The sequence below is a fragment of the Condylostylus longicornis genome, unplaced genomic scaffold (assembly GCF_029603195.1).
Source record: "Condylostylus longicornis isolate FDR11 unplaced genomic scaffold, ASM2960319v2 ptg000155l, whole genome shotgun sequence".
NCBI classification, from domain to species: Eukaryota; Metazoa; Arthropoda; class Insecta; order Diptera; family Dolichopodidae; genus Condylostylus; species Condylostylus longicornis.
In genome coordinates this window covers 869,709-879,191 of record NW_026578123.1, presented here as the reverse complement: position 1 = coordinate 879,191, position 9,483 = coordinate 869,709, and positions in this window count along the sequence as shown.

Here is a 9,483-nt window from a genome sequence, read left to right as displayed (position 1 = left end):
ATATGTTGAACAAATGTCAATTTACTAACCGATCGATGACAAATTAAAAATTAAAGATATCTGTTTGTGATTTTCATATACGTGCAGTAGCCAGTAAACCGTTTTGCTTTTGTAATCTACTTATAATCCTCCTACTAATTGATTACTTGATAAATTCATTATGTAATTTTTTCATTTTTGAAAATATGTTCTATTTTTCAATTGTCAAGGTCAACACCTTCAACTCTGAAGATTGTAGACTAAAATGCCACAAACCGTCTTCATCATAGAAGGCAGAAATAATTTGCTCATTGATCGATACTCCTGAAATTGTTCTGTACATTAAATTCTTAAACTCAAAATCGTTATACTTCATACAGGATTCCGGCTCTTGGTAACAGACGTGATGTTGAGTTTTTGATATTCATTTCGATTTGTGTCCCTCAAAGGCAATTTTAAATTTTGACTAAGTAGGCAAACGAAAATCGTAGAATTCACTAAAATTTTAGTTAATTTACACAACATTTTAAAAACTGTTAAATCGTGACTGTGACATTTATACTTTTTCTCTTTATTCTTATATTTTTGATGTCCCAAGAGTCATATTTTAAAAATAATCGCTGTAATCGTAAAATTTCTATACCAAAAATGATGTAATTATAGAAAATTTATAGAAAAAAAGTGTCGCCGAAAAATGCAAAAAATTTATATAATGAGTGAAACAATTGTCAATGAATCTCTCTGTCGGCAAGTCTTATTTGATGTTAACAACTTCTATATAATATGAGATTGTATTTATATTAGTTTTTGTATAGTCCATAGTGTTATATATAGCAATGATCTTTCTAAAAGGTCTATGTGTCTGCCTTGCTATTTTATTTTTCTCATGGAAGCAAAAGGCAATGTAGTCAAGAAAAAAAAAAAACACAAGGAAAACAATATTTGCAAATAATCTGTGAGTGAAAAAAAGTTGGTTAAAATTAAAGAATGCAAAGAGAAACAGAAAAAAAAAGAAGATAACAGGAGAAAAAAAAAAAAAAACTGTTGAAAACATCATCATTTTATCAATAAAATAAAAACATCATTAAATAAAATATAATATCAGCAAAATATAGAGCAAAAAACTATTAAAACGATAGTTAAGTCCATCCCATCTCATGATACAATTCAACAACATAAAAACTTGAACAGTAGCAAGCAATATTTTGAAAAAGTGGCAGCTGCTGTTATCATTTTGTCTTCTTGTTGTTGCTATTAGTGGTTTTGTTAATGATGATAGTAAAAATATTATTTACTCAACTTTTTTTTTTCAAGTTAATTTTTTAATTTCTCGATCTATGTGTTTGTATAATTTTACGTTACGTTTATAATTTTCGAACTCAGTATTCGAATATTCGTCTAATTTCGCTAGAAAAGGTGAATCAAGGTAAGCAAACCTTTGATCATGATGGAATTACAATAGTTACTGATATACTTGTACATAACACTTAACTCCAAACTCTATTTTAAAAAACTAAGATAGGATAAGGTACGACTAGTTAATAGCGATGATTTTCCCGAGTACGACAGCCTACTCATTTCAAATCTTTATGTTTTTTATGAGTTTTTTTTATTGTGTTAAATATACATTCGCTCCGAAATACTTATATACTCATTTAGACATAAAAAATACCAACTAACCGGGAACGCTTCACGTTACCTCTCATCACCACGTTTACACATTACCGAACATGTTCTTACACGATATTCTCAAAAAAATCATCTTGTTTTCTCTTTACACATAAACACATTCTGATGTTTATTTAGTAAAAAATTTTATCACTGTTTTTGCTGTCACTGTTATTTCTGCTGTTTCTCTTATTATTTACTATTTTTTTCTACTTTAGTTACATTATTTCACTTACTCTTTTGCTATTTTATATAATTTTATTTTTCGTTTAAACTTTTGTTTTTTTTTTTTTTTATAGAAATTTAATGCAAGCTTTCATATAACACTTTTAGGTGAATTTTAGTGTTTTTAAAATATATGTATGTGAAAATAAGAAGTGTGTAAGTAGAATTTCAATAAAAGAAACTGAAAATAGTACGTAAGAATAAAATACGTATGTATGTATGTATATACATATATGCATTTGAACAAAAACCTAAAATGATGACGATGATATCTAAAAATATTGTCAAAAAGACAGTAACTTTTGTTATACTACGAACATAATTGTAATTCGTTGTTTATCGTATGATGTATACAATGTGAATCGTGTTTGTTAATATTTTGTTTGCTCTTGGTTTCTTTTTTGTTTTGTATGTTATTATTGTGTCTTAAATGTTAGCGACATTTAAGAATTTAATTATTTTTATTATTTTTATTAGTTAATTTGGAAACGTTTATAATGTTATACAGTAAATAAATTTGATCCTAGAATTTTCTAGATTGAAATGAAGTTGAGTTAGATTTCTCAATAAAATACTCCAAAATTCTGGTTGACTTCCGATTCTTTTCCGATAATGATGTAAATTTTGAAGGATTTTAAGATTTTTCCACGAAATAAATTCGTGCACGTCGCATCGTCTTATTCAAACAAAAAATTAATTAAATACATATCCATTTGGTTGAGTGGTGCGGTGCGGCTGCAGAACTTCAGTTTCTCTTTATTTCTCTCTTTTGCAGTTTGTATCTTATATAATACATGCTAAGCTTCCCGTATGTTGAATAAATTCATTCTCTCCCTCTCTTTAGGAGTTTATAGCATTAAATATGAAATTAGGCGTGAATGTTAAATCTAAAATCTAATATTAAATTAAAAATCAATTCAAATCTGAAAATTATACCGTTTCCTATAATATTTTAATGAATATTATTCCGCCATAAACTAAAACAAATTTGCTACAAAATATTTTCAAAAATTTTTATTTTCTTAAGCATTACTTTTATACACTGTGACAAATAAAATTTACATTCATCGTAACCGCTGATTATCTCTCTTATTTTATTATTTCTCTCATCATTTTGACATTATCAACAAAAATAATATCGAGAGTGTAAAAATATATATTAACAAAAATTTCTTAGGAAATTAATGTTCATTTTCACTGAAATTTCCTATAATATTAAATTTTATTATACACTCTCTCTCTCATACACATAATTTTAAATATAATAAATATAGAGTAAAATATTGTTCAACTTCTTATGATTATCACGTGTAACCAAAGTTTTTCTATTTTACTATTCTTTTTTATTATCACCGCATCGTAATTTTTTTAAATAAATTTTTCTAATATAACAATTCTGCTACTTATATAACTAAAAGTCAAGGATACAATAGATGATAAGAAAGAGAAAGAAAATGAAAAAGACAACAAAAAAAAAAAAAAACTGTTTATTCGTTATTGCAAATAATGGACCAACATTTTTCATGTTCAAAAGTTATGATTCCTTACAGCGCTTTCAACTAATAAAAATCTGAACTACATGATATATTATATAATATACACTTTAATATTATTTATATATATACATACATACATTGGAAACATATAGGAATTAAATAGTGAAAATGTTCAACGAGTTGTTAAAAGACAAAACTATGGATTTATATCTTTTAGAGTTCCTTGATAAATGTTATAATACTATACATACATATATACATAGACATGGATTCAATGGTTAACTATTATATTGTACACGAGTTCAAATCGGTAAGATCTACAAGATGTTAAATAAATATATACATATATATATATATACATTTTGTTATAAATTGGTTTATAACTTTTATAAACCTTCTTAGTTGCATTATGCGGTTTGACATTTTTCATGTACTACACGTATATTGTATAACTTACATAAATACATATACATATACATATATATTACTACATTGAGGTTGTAAAATTACAAGAATATTTTTTCTTATTTTCTCTTAGAATATAGAATAATTCGCATTATTTAGCGACTCCTTTTAAAAATATGAAATTATAATTTATGAAAATATTATAAAATCTGAGATTTCAAAAGAAATTTATTACACATATACGTATACATATAATATATATAACATGAGATAAAGTGATTTGAAAAAGTATTTGAATTCTGAAAATAATTTGATTTTGTAAATTAGTTTTTTATGATATAGAATAAGTTAAGGGATTTGTCTTGATTTGGTAATAAGTTGGGGGGAGTAATAAGTTGGAATCAGTATGAGAACACTTTTAATTTATGACTCGACAACAATGTTTTTGTGGAATATAGCAATAAGCTATTTACTCTGCAGCGATTCAATCCGCTGGTTTATTTCCAACTTCTAGAAATCTGATCCAATTTAGTAATAAATTTAAATTATATTATAGTGTTCGCCTGACTTTACTTTTAATCAAGTATAGAACTTGTTAGAACTCTATGATTTTCCTTGTAACACCTCTCTTTATAGGAGCAGTTAAATATTATTTTGAATCACTGTAATTCTTTATAGAATCATATTGTATGTATACAATAATAAAAAAAAATTATTCTTTCTTCAATGATATTCGATATAAATCAATCTAAGTATAATTATATTCTACGGGATTTTAAAATATAAATATACATAAAAGGTTCATTTAAATAAATTTATAATTTTATAATATTTTGTTATATATGAGATGTAAGTAAGAGAATGAGTGTAACTAAAAAATTCTTAAATATTATTGCTATAAGAATTGAGAGAAAATTTAAAGTCTTTGGATTTTATTTTTGCTCTTATTGTGCAAAGACATCTTGAATGGCTTCCAGTAGAATTATAGTTTTTCGCTCATTATTTTCTAAAATTATTGAGTGACTGTGCTTATACTGCTTGTGTACAAAACTCATTCGCATATTCAAAATAGAAATCTAGACCAAAATTGTTATGTTATATTGTTATTAAATATTATTTCGCCGCATATCCAGAGCCATTTTTCCAATAAAACACGACATCTCGAATAAATGTCAAATTGTGACAGTTTGCAGACATCGATATTGTATATATTTTTTTAATACAGATTTAAAAAATCGTTGAATGACAAAGAAAGGCGAACATAAACCGCCTTTAGAGGTGCCATTAGTGGGACGCTTTAGCCCGACCTAAAATGTACCTAACTTATCATAAACTCCCAAAACTAGTCACTAACAATTAGTTTTGCTTTATCATGTTTTCATGTCTACATTCCATGAAGGAAGGCACAAGAGTGATGTCACAACATTTCGGGCTATACCGAGAGATCTTGTTCGCTTCAGTCTTTTTGTCCAAAGCCTCTTCTCTGTAAGATATTGATATTAACGAATATAAACCAATAAAACTTTATTGAACGTACTTTGTCTCAACTGCATAAATAGAGTTGGAAACAATTATTTTATGTAATATTTTTTTTTTAATTTTTTTCGGAATTCATTCGTTTATAGCATTATTCATTTGAAAGAAAAATGAATTTTGCGATTTAATCAATCTTTTTCATATTTTTCAAAATAGAATAAATTTATTATTATTAAAAAGCGCTATAACAATTTACTTATAATATGTACATAGATATTTTGTGACAGGATAACTGCTATGGTTAAAATATTTCCCTCTTAATTTTATTATTCTTGTTGTTATTTTCGCTGTTACAATTATTATAAATAGTGTTGTGTATTGCAAGTTTTGAATTATAAAGATGAAAACGTAAATTAAGTCTGACATTTTAATGCAATAAATCAAAAAGAAAAAACTGATTTGAATATTATATCGCATTATCGGAAATCTGCAGAAAAATAAAAAAAATTAAATAAAAAAAGAATGCAATAATCAATGATTTTTCCATGTTTTTGAGCTCATTTTAATATTTAAAAAATGGAACTATTATTGAAGAAATTATTATTAAAAATTTTGATTTTTATAATAATGCAGATATGTACATGAATACTGTAAATAGACGCTCTACAAATTTTTATTTTTAAATTGATTTTAAATTTTATTAAATTGAGTGTAATCTGACTTAATAACCTAATTTTAGAGATATTGTTAGTGCTCTTACGATTTAGATTATGAATAATCTAAAGACTAATTTATAAAAGTTTACAAGAGACTGAAAATCAATAGTGCTGTACATAAGCAAATGCGATGACAGCATACATAATGACATAGTAAGCTTGTTTTTATAATAATATTTAGAATTTGCATTGCACTATGTATCGAATGGTCTTTTATTCTCCGGGAGAACAAAAAATATGTGAGTAAAGTATAATATGTTCGTATTTATATTTCTCTTAAGTGAAAGTAAAAATATAAGTAAAAGTCTCTGAAGTTTTTTCGTATAAATGTAATCAAAAATATGCAAATTTCAGTCAATGTGTATATTCGTGCGAAGTACATAAACGCCAATAAGGCACGTTGTGATACCGCCGGATCCACAAAATCCCCCGTTCTCACGAGAACCAACCTAAGCTTTTCAGAAACCGGCTAAAACGCCTAGACATTTACATTTACATTTGCCAGATCCGTAGTCCGCAAAGAGAAAAATGGTCCAAGGAATCTCCGCCTTCTTCCAGCCAAAGCCGGGCATAAGCAAAGGAGGTGAGCCACTGTCTTCCCCTCCTCCTCGTCACGGCAGCTCCTACAGAAATAGTTCGCAGGCCGGCCCATCTTTCTGGCGTGTTCGCCAATAACACAATGGCTCGATATGACCCCTATCACAGATCCAATGTTTCCCCGGCGGAGAGATCTAGACGTTGCACGTGGTTCCGTTTGCCCATCTTTGATTGGCTTGCTCAATTGCCGCGTTGCGTAGCATCAGCCTGTACGTACTCAGAGGCTTTCCAAGATTTCAATACGAATTATGAATAATGGGAGACCTGAAATAGAGCTCAACTTGTATATATAAATCTGCATTAGCTGTAAAATTCTAAGAGGATTCCCACATTTTTCTAAATTTTTATTATACTTGCCTACTATAAGCATACTTAATTTTTACTAAATATTATATAAAAATTATATAAAAAAATTAATGTTCAATATTATATAAAAATTCAATATTATATAAAAATTCTCAAATTATTAAATTACTTATATATGAACTATTTAATAAGTTTAAATTTTTAACTAATTTAAGAGTCATAATTGGTGCCCTCTGATGAAATAAAACAAGTTTTAAATACAATATACTAAATTGCATTAAATTACGTATATAAATTTAATTATTTAATTCTTTACAATGCTTTGCTATGTTAAATTACTTGTATAGAATTTCAAATGACCATTATACACAACTTCGTTTTAACCTATATAGTTAAGATGAGAAAAAAAAAATTATTTTTTAAACTTTATATTTGCAAAACTATAGTAAAACTTTTTTTCATAAAAGTAATATGCAAGAGATTCCCCTAATTTTATAAAGGATTTTCAAAATAAATTTACCGTATATAAGAATTTTATAGTGAGTGCAATTTGTATAGGGAAACTGGCCGTTAGACCATCTCCCTAACATTTCGCATTAAATTTTCTGTATTAAATTTACAAAAATTTCAATTTAAACAGCAATTTTAATTTTTGTTCTAACAGAAACACTTAATATTTAACGCTTTAATAATATTATCAGGATTTAAACTTGAAAATTATTAAATATTATTCAGTGTGTTTCGCAAAAGATGGCAAATATTTTCAGGGATAATTCTTTGGTCATTTTCGAGCTACCAGATTTTTTCCGAATATAAATACCGGGAGGTACCAGATTTTTCCCGAATATAAATGTTTATAATTTCGGAACAATTAGACATATAGTAACTACCGGGAGTTCCTTATTTTCAGTCTTACAATCTATTTGATTTGAGCTAGAATATTCGAAATAAAGTTCGTCAAAGTCCGAATATCGTTTTTTTTTTTTAAATTTTTTTTTTATAACTTGAAATTTTTCGAAATTTAATTGATGAACTAATTATTTGCCATCTTATGCGAAACACCCTGAATATTTGCCTCAATATATGCAATAATTATTTTCTTATATTTACGGTTAATTTGCAAACTTACACATTAACTTTTGAAATTTTATAATCCCATAATATTTGTATATTCTATAGTTATTTTTTTTTTAAATAGATTCTATTTTACATTCTAAAACCTTCTATAAATTACGAGTAATTATCATATATATTCTGTATATATACCATTATATTTTGATATATATCGTATAAAATCTATATGTAAATATATACAAATTATGTGTTATTTAATTAGTAAAATAAGGAACCCTACAGTTGAAAATAAAAAACCAAAAACAATAACATATTGCAGGAAACCAAACCAAATGTAAAATAAAAAATGTACAACCTCTTTGGCCCCAAATCAACATCATATTTATTTATTTTATTTTTTTTCTTTATTTTTTTAATCATCGTTTAAAATACCGAAATATTTACTGTCTTATTTATTTATTTATTTAATTTTTTGTTTATCATTATTTTTATTACATTCCACGTGCCAGCAACAAAAAAAAATGTATATATACATGTAGCCCAAGAATTCCTACTATAAATATTTACCAGAGGAATGAATCCTTAATGAAATGTTCTTGAATTTTTGGTATAAAGAGCAATAAAATAAAAAAATAAAAAAAAATTCTATAGAATTTCCTGTTGTTGAAAAGAGAAAGGGCAGAAGAAAATTATTATGTGAAAATTTAATTATCCTTTTTTTTTCCGAAAAAAAAAAAGACAAAAAATCGAAAAATGTATAGGGTTGAGTTTATATTCGAAAATGTTAGTCTTTTTTTTTTGTTTTAAGTTTTTGTGTTGTGTTGATGATGGAAAATGCTTGCAGGTGTTTGATATTTCCAGATTTTTTTTTGTTACTTTAAATTTTTGTATTCTTTACTGATACAAAGTAGGTGTAATAATTTAAAAAAACCACCATTTTTATATCTAAACTTCATTTAACAATGTGCAGACACAAATTTAAAGGAGGTTACTGGTTGAGAAATGAAAAAACATTAAAGAGTATGTGTAACTTTTGAATTATTTTGCGGAAAAAAAAAATGACTCCAAAAATTCGAAACATTTATCATCTTTTTATTATTAAGGTGTTCTTATATAACTAGCAAGTAACAATATGATGTGGAAAACCTTTATTCTTGTTAAAAATTCTTATATTTTGTGTGGCATTAAAAATGTACATGAACATTATCGCAATATGATGGTCTCATAAATGTTATTTTTATGTTGATTTCAGTTGCTTTAATGTTTCCTTTTTTTAAAAATTTTACAAGATTTTTTATGTACATTAACATTATAAAAAATAATATTCACCCACTATATCTCTTGCTCAATATACATTTATGTTTCTTACAACTAGATTTCAATTTATAAAAAAAAAAATATTTTACTTGTTATCTTTATTATTAAACCCGCATATTTACCATTTCCAAAAATTCAAACCACTGAATAAATTTAAAATGTTAATGAAAATTATTATTATATGAATTTTATATTAAACACAATTTTCAGGGTTATTATTACAA